The 12,516-nt window shown below is 37.1% G+C and overlaps 1 long non-coding RNA gene across 2 annotated transcripts; it reads right to left on the bottom strand.

Moving 5' to 3' along the window:
• Positions 1–266: 266 nt before the first annotated feature.
• LOC140843509 (uncharacterized) lies at positions 267–12,397 on the bottom strand. 2 transcript variants are annotated; one of them, XR_012121344.1, is made up of 3 exons: positions 12,309–12,397; positions 6,130–6,278; positions 267–475 (listed from the first exon to the last, which is right to left on the bottom strand). It is a non-coding gene; the product is annotated as an uncharacterized lncRNA (long non-coding RNA). The 2 variants fall into 2 exon arrangements; XR_012121345.1 differs by having other exon boundaries at positions 12,179–12,310.
• Between the last annotated feature and the right edge of the window lie 119 nt (positions 12,398–12,516).

The raw sequence follows: 12,516 nt of genomic DNA, 5'->3' as shown, positions 1-12,516 counted from the left end.
GGGAAAAGGGTGTCATTAAGCTCTAATAGTACAACTATACTTTTTTAAAGTTCTAAGTGATGGAAAATGTTTTTCTGATTAAACGAGTTAAAGGAATAAATCAACCAATTACTCTCATCCATTCTCACTTAGGACTTTCAAATCTTCCTCTGTAACCCTTAAAGTCCCCTGGAGTCATTTCTGCTTCCAGTCCCACATTACCAATTGTCTATAAAATATTTCCTCTTAATTTTTTTTATTACCCTGTATATCTTTTAATTCTTTCATAGTTTTTATTTTGACGTATTTGGGGCTTACAGAGAAGCTGCAAGAATAATGCAAATCATTCTCACTTATCCTTTACTCAGATTCTCCAAATGTTAATGTTTTATTGCATTTGCTTTATCCTCTCCCTTTTTGTTGTTGTCCTGAACTTTTGGAGAGTACTCTGAAGATAGGATTTCTCCTTACAGCCAGATGTCTCAGGGAGCATTTCCTAAGAACAAGGACATTCTTTTACATAAGCACAGGTTAATGATCAAAATCAGAAAATTAGCATTGATACAATACTATTATCTAATCTAAAGGCCTAATTCAGGTCCACCAGTTGTCCCAATAATGCCCTTTCTGCCAAGAAAATCTGCATTTGGTTGTCATATCTCTGAAACCTCCTTTAATCTAGAATAATCCCTCAGTCTTTCTCTGTCTTTGGTATTTGGTACTTTTGAAGAATATTGATTCATTATTTTGGATACTTGTGTTTCTAGGAGATATTCCTTTGATCCTATCCACTCACATTAACTTGTCCCTTAGAGCAATGATGAACAAGTCACCCATTTTTAGTGTCTCTGCTCCAGCACCACCTCTTACTAGATGAAGGACCACTGCACTTCGCAGTGCCTTAGTTTCTCACCTTTAAATTATATAATTATACTTACCAAATGGGTTATAGAGACAAGTAAAGGAAGTGGTATGTTCATAAGGAACTTACCCCCCAAACTCATCAAGGTGTATATATAAGGTATTCACAACTTTTTGTATGTCAATCATACCTTGATAAAGTATTGTTTGTTGTTTTTAGAGGAATTTACCCAGTGCATGTGAAAGTCATTTGCTTTTCATGTGATTTGGTTTCTCAGCTCTTATCTAATCTAACCACCCTTATTTAAATGCATTCCAATTTGCCCATGTGTCTCTAAAAAGATGGGTTCTAGAACTACTTACAACTCACCTATTGTCACTTTCATCGGACTTTTCACTAGTATTGAATCTACAGACAGTTAAAACCCTCAAACTTTTTTACCACCACTACTAGTAGTAGTAGTATTACTGCTATTACTCGCGATAGTACTTACTGATCTGACCAACTATATGTGTCAGGATTGGCACTGAACGCTCCTTGGGTGGGCCCTTTATATGTAATTATTTCAACCTCTTAAGGCAGATACTGTCTGCATGTTTAAGATGAGGAAATAGATCAAAGCTTTTAAGTCACAGGGTTTATGTAAGTGAGAGAGCTGAAACTGAGTCCCCGGTTGATTTTTCAGAATGTGAGTCTTATTTTTCTCTATTAGGTATCATTTTTAATTTCTGCTGATTATTCTAGCCTACTGGAATCTTTATGATTCTTGATTTTGCCATCTAACATAAGCTTTTGTTCTAATTTGGATCTTGTGTGACTTTCATGTCTTCCTCCAACCCATTGATTAAAATACTGTTCAAAAGAGAACCCTGTGCCCCCGCCCCACCTAAAAAAAAAAAAAAAAAGAGAACCCTGTGATAAATGCTAAACATTTCCTTCCAGATTGAAATCAATCACTCTCTGAGTTTTTTGCAAATAGCTACAGATAAATCTTGATGGATTGTGAGCTAATCCACCTATAGCCATTTTACTCATAAGAACAACTGAAGGTATTTTTTTCTCTTGCCCCTGGCAATCCCTCTGGCTACAAATTTAAGAGCACTGCTGAGGGGAACATTGTCTCAGTATAGCCCAACTTGTTCTTATTGAAATAATATTAATACCTGTGATTATGCCTTTTCTTCTACCAATCCTCTCTTTAATAATCTATTCTAGAATTTTGGTAGAGGTGAATTCAAACACTGTAGTTTGCAAATTCTGGTCCCTTTTCTAACACTGTCACTGAGTGGCTATATGACATAGAGAAGGTCACTCTTTTAACCAAGACATTTCTATAAAGAGAACATTAAATCCACCATGTATTAAACTTACTGTGCTAACTACATTTGTTTTTAGTTTGGCCACAACCTTAGTTTTAGTTTGGTCAGTATTATCTCTGTTTTACAGATAAGTATACCGAGACTTGGAGAGATTAAAAAACGTACCTAAACTCCCTCAGGTTATTAGGGGGAGAGTTGCTAGATGTATTATCTCAAAGGGGCAAATTTTTGCAAAACCCTTATGCTGCAATATTTTTTTAGAACATGCTGCTGCCATGAAGTGTTCATCTGTATCCAATGGTATAGACAAAAAAAAAATAGATTGACTTGAGCTTCTCCGTGCTCTACCCAACGGAAATCAGCGCCACCCCAGAAGGTAACTGTCCCCCAAGTGTCCTCAGAGCAGACCTCATCGTTTGAAAGGCCTCAAGATAAAGCAGTTCTGTCAAATACTCGACATAACGCTTCATCCTGATGTGATTCTCAGAGATTCGAAGGGTTCTGAGGAGCCCCTTAGAAAAGAATTCATATAACTTTCTTGAGTCACAGAGCTGGAATTTCATGAAGCAAATTAGGCTTATTAAACTCTTACATAGTTGTTAAAGTAGCGGTCCTTTTCACTCTTTAGGACTCCAAGGATGTTTATGCAGAGCTACAACAAGGTTTAAAAACATATATTCTTATGTAAATGAACATAGCTCAAATCTGGGAAGTGCTTTGGCATTTACAGAAGGTTTCCTCCTGGCCTGCGATCCCCTTTGGCCTTCCCAACCACCCACTCCAGTCCTGCGCCGTTAGCCTTCTGTTACCTTTACAGAGAAACGCCTAAAGGTGTTAAGGAATTTGCTCAATGCCTTACAGCAAGAGAAGGGGCCAAACAAAAACTCAAATTCAGATCTTCGGAAACTAAATTCAGTAAGTACTCTTTCACCTAACTGATGGCTTTGTTTTTCCGCCTTTGATCGTTTCAACAGCGTGCTGACATTTCCCTAAACAAGCAATTTTGAAAAATGGACAAGCTTATATTAAAGATGTAAGATGACCTTTACATTAGCACAGTTTAAATATACTAAAAACAATATTTGGAAATTTTCGCTTTTCAAAAGCTATTATTCCTTAGCATCAGCAGGTTGGGGTTTGGAATGGAAAACGGGGCGGCGTTGGGGTGGCGGACACCGTCCTTTAGTCTGAGCCCTGTGGGGAAATGACGGCGTCCTGGAAACAGATTAGCCCACAGCTATACCTGTTTGCATAGTCAGTGTGTGTTTTGTTCTGATGGAAGGTACTTCAAAAAATAACAATTGTAAAAGAGATTACTGCTTTGATCAGAGAATGGGAATCTCCTTTGTTTGACCATGAATACTTGGTCTTTGTAATGTTAATGTTTCTTTTAAGGAATATCAGATCGGTAAATCCGCCGTGATTGCAGGCAAGCAGGCTTGAAGGGAATTCGCCACAGCGTTTTATTTAAGGTCTTTTCTAGTTCCTCTTCAAGTCTAATTATAGTAGAGAGATTATTTTAGGCCAAGCAGCAAAAACCTGTAATTATTAGTGTTTTCATTAATGTTCACATAGGGCCAGATAGCAATTGAAAAAGAAACTTTAAATCTTAAAAATGTCGTATTTTGCCTACAAAGCACAGAACAAAAGATAAAGCCTGAACTGAGATGTACTTTGCTAACCTGTTAACCATAACGCTCCTGGCAGCTCAGAAGTGTGTTTCCCACTCTTCACATTTAGAAACACCACATGGGCTCCGCAAGTTAAACAATGGTTGATTCCTACACCCGGTTCTTAAATTTGAAACCAACTAAATAATCTAGAGTATATGAGTACAGTATAGAAGCATGGAGAAGAGGAAATACTTCTTTTTAAATATAGAATGTTAGATGTTGCTGAAGATGTGAGGAAATGGGATTGCTAAACTGCAGATCTGGTGATTTAGTTAAATACAAGGAAGAATTTCTCAACAGCAGAGTGAAATCTCCTTATGAGGACGTGGTTTGAAAGTTACATATTTTATGAAATGGTGTGGGGCAAAGCCTGTGTGTCAAGCAAGGCCTGCTCTCAGAAGAGGAACATTTCGATTGGTTGCATTTTGTTATTTTTCATCGGATTAAATCCCCAAGGGGGATTTTCTCCTCACTTGGCCAAAATGCTAGTCACCAGTAAGTAAGCACTCATACCTGGCGCTAGCTGCTACCTTCCAACTTGAGAGGACTTTTTTCAATGCTGTGTTAACCTTTAAATTTATCATTTAAAAACTCTGAACAGAGCCAGTCACACTTGTAAACGAGGGGAAATATCTCTGAGGTTTAAACCGTACTAAATTAGCACATTCCGAGTCATTTCGGGATTTTGGTGTTTTTTTTTTCCTAATTACGGTGGCAATTAGCTCTACAGCATTGCATTCATTCCAAGCTGCAGGGATGGAGAACAATAATCTTGTTTACTTGAAGTTGGAGAGTGTACCTAGCTTTGTTCCCTCGACAGCCTAATCTAAATGCTTTGTAGGTACCATCCCATACAATAGAGTGTCACTGGGCCCCCCGAAAGAATCTCCCTCACCTGGTTAATTCAGTTGTCACTGAAAATCTCTATAAGGTCAAGGAAAAACAGGTAACAGGCCATTTCAAATTTGATATGGTGGCACATTTCATGTACATTTATTTCAAAGATAGAACCCTCAGGTATAGGAATACTTTTAAAAATTCATTTTAAAATTATCACAGGGAAAATAATGGAACTCCTTTAGATTCTTCTTGACGATTAATGGCATCGCTAAGTGGCTACTGTAACTTGCTCTTTTGTAGCAATGGGAAAAGCAAATTATTAAATGGACAAGTTATTTATGTTTGAAAATAAACTGCATCTCACCCTGGGAAATTAGGTTACAGGCAATTCTGCATTACAGCATGAACATGTCATTAGTTTTAATTTTCCACAGCAAAGATTTTCAGGTAATTTACTTTCATTAGAATGGAGTAGTTTCTCTTCTACATACATTACCCTTCAACACCTCTTGTCTTCACTGGAGGGTTTTTCTCCCCTTAATGTGTAAGGTGAATATCCTTTGTTTTTCTAAGTATCTAAACATTATAGTAAGAGTCTTACTACATTCAGCAAACAGCTGAAACAGTTAGGTGAGCATAAGGTAAATGTGTCATAACCCACTATATGGTGTCACACATAATACTATGAAGGTCTACTAGGAACACTGGACATGTTTCAGTGTTTTAGGGTGTACACAGTGTATTTCTCTACTGTAAAATGTGGTCTACTGCAGAGGAAGAACAATAATAAGTTATACATTAACCATGAAAGGTCACTTATTGTAGTAAATGCAAGGTCTATTGATCAAGTAATATTTGTTGGTAGAAAGTCTCAGTACTGCAAGAAGCTCGTGAAGGAGACCATTGTTTGAGGAGACATCATAGGTGCAAATCATCCATCTGCTTGGGGTGGTTTGAATGTCCTCAAACGTTTATCTTCAATTTTGTGATGTAATTTACTGACTTTTCAGTTCATCAATCCCCCCCACCGAAGCTGCATTCTTTTAGCTTGATATACTGCACCTTCAAATAATGATTAATTGCCTAATGTTAACTATAAGATAAGAAAAAAATGAAAAGAAAATGAATGACGTATTCACTTATGTTACAAAATTGTCTATAAACTAGTTTCCCAGCAGGAGCTGTGGTTTACTTTCAAACTTAAATAACTCGTCTATGTAACCTTATCTTCTGGGTACTTCCTGAAAACTTCATATATTATGCAATCAAGCCCATAAATATAGGTAGAAGTTAACTTGAATGGCTGAAACGGAGTTAACCACACACAGATAGTTAAAGCTTTATCACCATTTCTGTCATAAACTTCTCCCTTTGCTTTAAGAGATTTACCAAGCTATCATAAAAATGTATTACAGCTGTATCTTTGCAAAACATGAGCTTCTAAGAAGTGACTTGCCTTCGTAAACATACTGGACTTGAGCTCAGAGACACAGAGTAGTGCAGCATACTTGCTGTTCTGGGTAGGATGGCCAGGGTGTTTGCATGTTGAAGGTCACAGGCTTGACATGGTCCTGGCATTATTTACTTCTTATTTTTCACAAATCCCTAAAAAATAGCAGTATAATTCCAATTATGACATGTTACTAGAGGCATACCGTGAAACACATTTAACCGATTCACCAAATAAACAAGGAAAAGGGTGAAATAGAATGCTTTATGGGAAAAAGGGGGATTATTCGTAATCAAATATCCCTGTAATGAGAGGAATAGATATTTTCCAGGGATATAATCAACCTGAAGTAATTGGCCAGAAAAATTGAAAGGATCAGATCCCCTAAAATGACTTAGCAAAAGGCTAAAGCAATCACTGATGATTCTGCTGATTTATTTTCAGGAGCTACTTTCTGTAGCACTGTATCTTGCTGTATATATGCAGAAAATTGAGAAACTAAACTTAGTATCTAATATATATTTTAGATAGACACAAGGCCTCTCTTTCTATAAATGACTTCCTTTTGGAAATATAAGCTTGAAATTCTTACTTCTTACTTTCCATGTTCCTATTATAGAAACCTGGGGGTCAGATAGTGGTAGACCTTGTGTCAAAAAACTGACTCAAATTCTTCAGGGCTCTTCTCTAAGATCTCTTCTTCCAGGAAGCCTTCCTTGACTATCTGGCAGAGATAATTCTTTATCTTCTGGGTTCTCGTAGTCTCTTATGTCTTACACTTAACCTTTAATAACACTTTTGGTCTCCCCTTTGGATTCCTAGGGCTCATTAGCATGGTTCATGCCACTTACTAGGTTCTCCATAAATGCTTATTTAATAATGATTGCCCATTTTTTCTAAAATTGAAAGGGTTCTATCAGAGTAGCTATATCCTTTGGTTATTTTCAGGCTAATAAATTCCCAGAATCCCAGCTTATCTCCCTAGTTGTAGGACATTCATTAAGGCTATTTTTGTATGGAATTGCCAATGCTTAAGAGTCCTAATACTCTGTTCATTACTTCTGGGACATCAGTGACAACCTCCTTCCCTACCTCTATAATCCATAACCCTGATCCCTTTCCTCTCCCCAGAAGCGAACTGTTAATAACTGTGTGTTAGCCATTTTAGACAATATATATTTCATGTAAATTATTTACAGAAATGGCACCACAAAACATGGATCAACCAGTGCCGTATTTTTTTCAATAATCATGTCTTTAGTGATTTTATTCACATCAGAACAGATATAGCTACTTTATTCTGTTAAAATTGCCGGATAGGACTCCCTGAAGTGGATGTGCTAGAATTTATAATCATTTACTTGATCATTACATTACTTATTTTGGATATTTAAATGGTTGTCAATTCTTCATTATTACAAAATGCTGCAATAAACATTTTGTTATGTCTATGTTCACATTTAAGTGATTTTGAGGAATTAATTACTAAAAGTGGAATTTCCAAGTATATGGAAATTTTACCTTTTGATAGACTTTCTAGATAGTCGTTTGTACACATATCTATTTAAGAAAATCCATACAAAGTTATCTTCTTCCTAACATGATGAGACTTTTAGTTTTGCCATAGCCTCACTGAATCTTTTTCATTTTTGTTCTAGGTTGAGCAAAAATGCTTCCCATTGCTGTTTTAATTTGCATTTCCTGATAGTGGTGAGGTTAACAGTCTTTTTATATGTTCATTGGCCACCTCTATATCTTCTTTAGTGAATTGCTCATTTACCACGTGGCCTAATTGTCTGTTGGTTTCTCTTTGTCTTACAAATTTTTTTAAGATCTCTTTTGTGACTGTGGATATTAATCCTTTGTTATAAATATTTGCTCCCAGTTAGACACTTAACATTTTGGGGGGTGGGAGGTTGGGTAGAGGGTCACTTGTCTTTTAACGTTAGGGTCACACTTATTCACAAGACTGCCCATTGTGTTAGACATTCTCCTGGACTTTATTAACATTAATTCTTTATACAGCACGGAGAAATTGGATTTGATTGATCCACGGGGCAACTGCTCTCACCAAAATTTATCCAATGTCTGATTTCTCCTTAAGTACCATGCCAGTTCTTGCCTGGAATTCCCTCCTCTCTTCTCCTATCTACCCTTGCACAGAATCTTGGGTTTTCTTTCAGGCTCAATTCAAGAATCAAAGTCTGCAGTGATTTCTCTCTTCCTTGTTAAACATTCATTTGTGCATGATAAAGTTACTTTGTATTTTATGTGTGCATATATTAAAACTGCAACCAGGTGGGAAGCTGTACCACCGAAGGACCTTGCTTTGCCCTAACTCCCAGTGTTTCACACATAAGGAGAAATTGAATAAATATTTGTTGGTTGCTTCAAAAATTCTTTTTATAAGAAAATTTTAACCTGCTCCCTCCCCCTCATATATACACATATTACAGGCAATTTGCCTATGCATTTCTTCAACCATCTTTTTTGTGTAGTTAGTCTTTTGTTACCATTTGTCTTTAGTCCACACCTCATAATGTCTGGGATTCTAAACCTCAGCAATAAAGTTGTAAACAAGGTTCTGATCTGATGGAAATTTTTTGGTGGCACGGAGAAGAATCTAGTGTTTTTTCAAATTTGAAAGACCTAACCTAAACTACATTAAAATAAAATTGATGTTTCATCCATTTTTCAAGTTGTGCTTAGTATTACTACCGCTTTTACTGTGATTCCCTTAAAATTTTTTTTAATTATAAAATATTTCAAAAAGATGCAAAAATAGAATGACCCCTCATGTACTCACCAGCAGGCTTCAACCATTGCTAACTCATTGCCAATCTTGTGTCATTCTATCTTCACTCAATGATCACCCTCTATGGGTTATTTTGAAGCAAATCCCAAACATTGTATCATCTTACACTTAAATACTTTCCTAACACCTTTGAAGAACACTGCAGTAATGTCCTTCCTGACATTTTAGTAGAAACCTCTGGAGGCCAGTGGGGTGTGTGTGTGTGCACATGTGTGTGCATGTATATGCACACACTCTTCGTTCTGACATACATTTGTGTTTAGTACTTTACTTGGCAGAGACCCAGCTGGAGAAATAGATGAATGCAATGCGGAACATAGTAACAATACACTTGGTAAGTGCAGCAATGGTGGTGGCACCCAGGACACTGGGGCCATCATGACGGAGAAATGATAGGTCCGTAAAGGCTGAGGGAAGGGATGTGTCTGAGCCAAGATGAATTGCTTTTGTGGGTTTATGATGGATTCTTCTCAGTTGAACTCTAAGTCTTCTACAAATACACATCTGTGAAAACCAGTCCTAGAAAATGAGATCTCATCTTTTTTTTTTTTTGAGATCTCATCTTTTAAAGTAAATCAAATAGTTCTCAAATTTCTATTCTTTTTTTCCCCCTTTTTATTTCAAACATACAGAAAAGGTTGCAAGAACAAAGAATTACCATATACTTTTACCCAGATTCACCAACTATTAACGTTTTGCCGCATCTGGTCTCTCCTCTCTGTACACACACACACACACACACACACTTTTTTTTGGCCTTGATTATTTCAAACATTAGTTGCAAACATCATGCCCCTTTATCCATAAATATGTAGGGTATATATTCTAGAAACAAGGATATTCTCTTATATAACCACAGCTACATTATCAAGTTCAGAAATGGAGCATTGTCCATACTCAAATTTTGCTCTGTACCCCAATAATGTTCATTGCACCAGTTCCTCCCCACCCACATCTAGATCAAACCAATTATCCACTCTTTTAAAAAGAATCAGTTGCCTAGTCATTCTTTGTCTTTCATAATTCTTTCATGATATTTACAGTTTTGAAGAGTCCAGGACAGTAGTTTGCAGAAAGTTCCTCCATTTGGGTTTGTCTGATCTTTCCTCATGGCTGGATTCAGGTTATGCATTTTTGGTAGGAATACAAGGTAGATAATGTTGCATCCTTCTCCATTCATTGCATTGGGAAGGACGTGATGCCACTTTGTCCCATTAATAATAATATTGATTTTGATCAATTGCTTAAGGTAGTGTCTACCAAGTTTTTCCTCTGGTAAGTTACCATTTTTCCCATTGAAGAAAATACCTCATTTGTGGAGAAATACCCTATTCCTCACCAGAATTTCACCCAGACATTAAGTTTCCATTCATTCTTGTCTGATTCAATTAATACTGTGCAGTTGTAAATGGTGATTTTTCTAATTTGTATTTCCTCCACATTTTAGATGGCCTTCTATCAAACATTTATTCTTAATTTTACCTTTTGTGTCTGTAACAAATAAAATTGAGTTCAACAAACATCGATTGTCTATTTTGTATGGGATGTTGTGCTAGGGGGCATCATGATGAGCACAAAGACAAGACCATTTGAGTCTGGCAGAGAAACACAATTTGGTAGGAGAGATGGATGTACAGCAGATGGTAAGAAATGCTTTACTGGGGATACAGAGCTAATGGGAGAAGAAACCAAGTGAGGGTAATGATTCCTGGAGGATATGGAATAACCTAGGGAGAGAGGTAGGATTTTAGCTGGGCCTGTGATATATGGTATATGTAGTCAAAAAAATGCATTATAGTTGGAGGGAACAGCAGGGGCCTTTGGGAAATGACAATCACTATGGTTAGAGCCTAAGGTTGATGAGAGAAGAGGCAGGGAGACATAGTGACATTCCAGGTTGGAAAGATCAGCTGGGGTTGGCACAAAGTCCCACACTGAAGAGACTGGACTCCACTCTATTTACTGAGGAAAGCAATGAAACATATTTGAGGAGAGGGTAACCTATCAGATGATACTTAAGACAGGAACTGTATCTCATTCATCTTTGTATTTTCAAGGCCTGCAGCAGTGCTCAGGGCATAGAGTGTGTTTGCAGACAAGAATGTACTGGATGATTTAGAATAGGGGTGGCATGTGGATGTGTTGACCTGTGGGTCAAGGTCATGATAGGAGGGTGGGGAGAAGAGGAGGGTTCTTAACTGAGAAAACAGCTCTCAATTGAATTGTTTATAGAATATGTTTTAAACATCAAGTTCCTAGACCACCACTACACCACCGTCCCCCTGACTTTAATTTTCAATTCCCAGTAAGCCAGTTTGGGAATTACTTTTGAACAGCTTCACTGCCAGGAAGGAGAGCAACAGAGAAGATAAGAAGTAGGGACATCCCATTAGAAGCGACTTCATTTTGTATCTTCTCTATGAATATTTTAGAATTTAAAAAACCAAAAACACAAACCCTGTTTAAAGATGCATATAAACTTTATGTAGCTTTAAGAGTCTATGTATTTTGTAAAAACCCTGTATAAATAAGCTAGTTCATTTAAGAGGAAAACAAAGCAAGAAAGTAAAAGGAGACACCCAAAATAACTTTAAGTAAAAATCACTGTTGAAGTAGTCTTACTGATCATTTAGGAGATGAATTAAGCCATACTTGTATTTATATTTCAGACATTCCCCAGGTTGTCCTTTTCCAACTTAAAGCTTCGTAGTCTCTCTTCAACTTGTTTATCCTGCAGTGACTCCTGAAAATCTAGCAACTTGGTTAAGAAAGTTTACATGTTTCCCCAGTGCAGTGCTGGCAAGCTGTACTTGCTGCTCTCAACTGGCAAGTCATTTGATCGTAACCCACAGTTTCAATGAACCCTTAACTGTGCAAAGGTAACTTTTATGTTATTATCATGAAAACTTATTCTGATTACAAATGGAGTGCATGAAAAGTTTAGAAAATATTGAAAATTATAAAGCAAAGAAAAACTGCCCATCATTTGACCATCAGATGATAGCCACCAAAATGCATACATTTTGTATTTTCATCTGTGCATTTATAAAACCTCCTAACTTTCCGTATTGTCCCATGTGACTAAATAGTCTTTAATAATATGACTTTTGGTGGCAGAACAGTAGCCATTTTATGGATGTATCACTATTCTATTGTTGACTCAGGTTATTTCTGATTTTCTTTTTTATCTAGATATATTTCCTAGAGAGGAAATCTTCTATCATTTTACAGGTTATTTACATTTTTAGCCATCTTCCTACTTATTGTCAGGTCCTCCTCAATGTTCTTCAGGTCTACACAACCACCACCACTGTACAGAAGTTAAGGCATGGAGAGCCAGCATTGGTGTTAGCACAGTTTTTACATTTACCTACAAATTAACCTCCCAAGGTCTATTCCCAGGTGACCCACGTGCAGTGCACCTGAGCATCCGCTGGGTGCGCCCCTCCACTTGGCATCCTTAGTGCTTTTGTCATCACAAGGACAGCAATTGGCTCAAAACACTGCTCATTGTGATGCTGCTGATGTGGCCTCACTGTTCTAAAAGATTGTTTGGCATAACTGCTTCAGTTCAGGAT

The sequence above is a fragment of the Manis javanica genome, chromosome 9, assembly GCF_040802235.1.
Source record: "Manis javanica isolate MJ-LG chromosome 9, MJ_LKY, whole genome shotgun sequence".
NCBI classification, from domain to species: Eukaryota; Metazoa; Chordata; class Mammalia; order Pholidota; family Manidae; genus Manis; species Manis javanica.
Note: the sequence above shows the minus strand (reverse complement) of the source record. Positions and strands in the feature narration are given on the sequence as shown.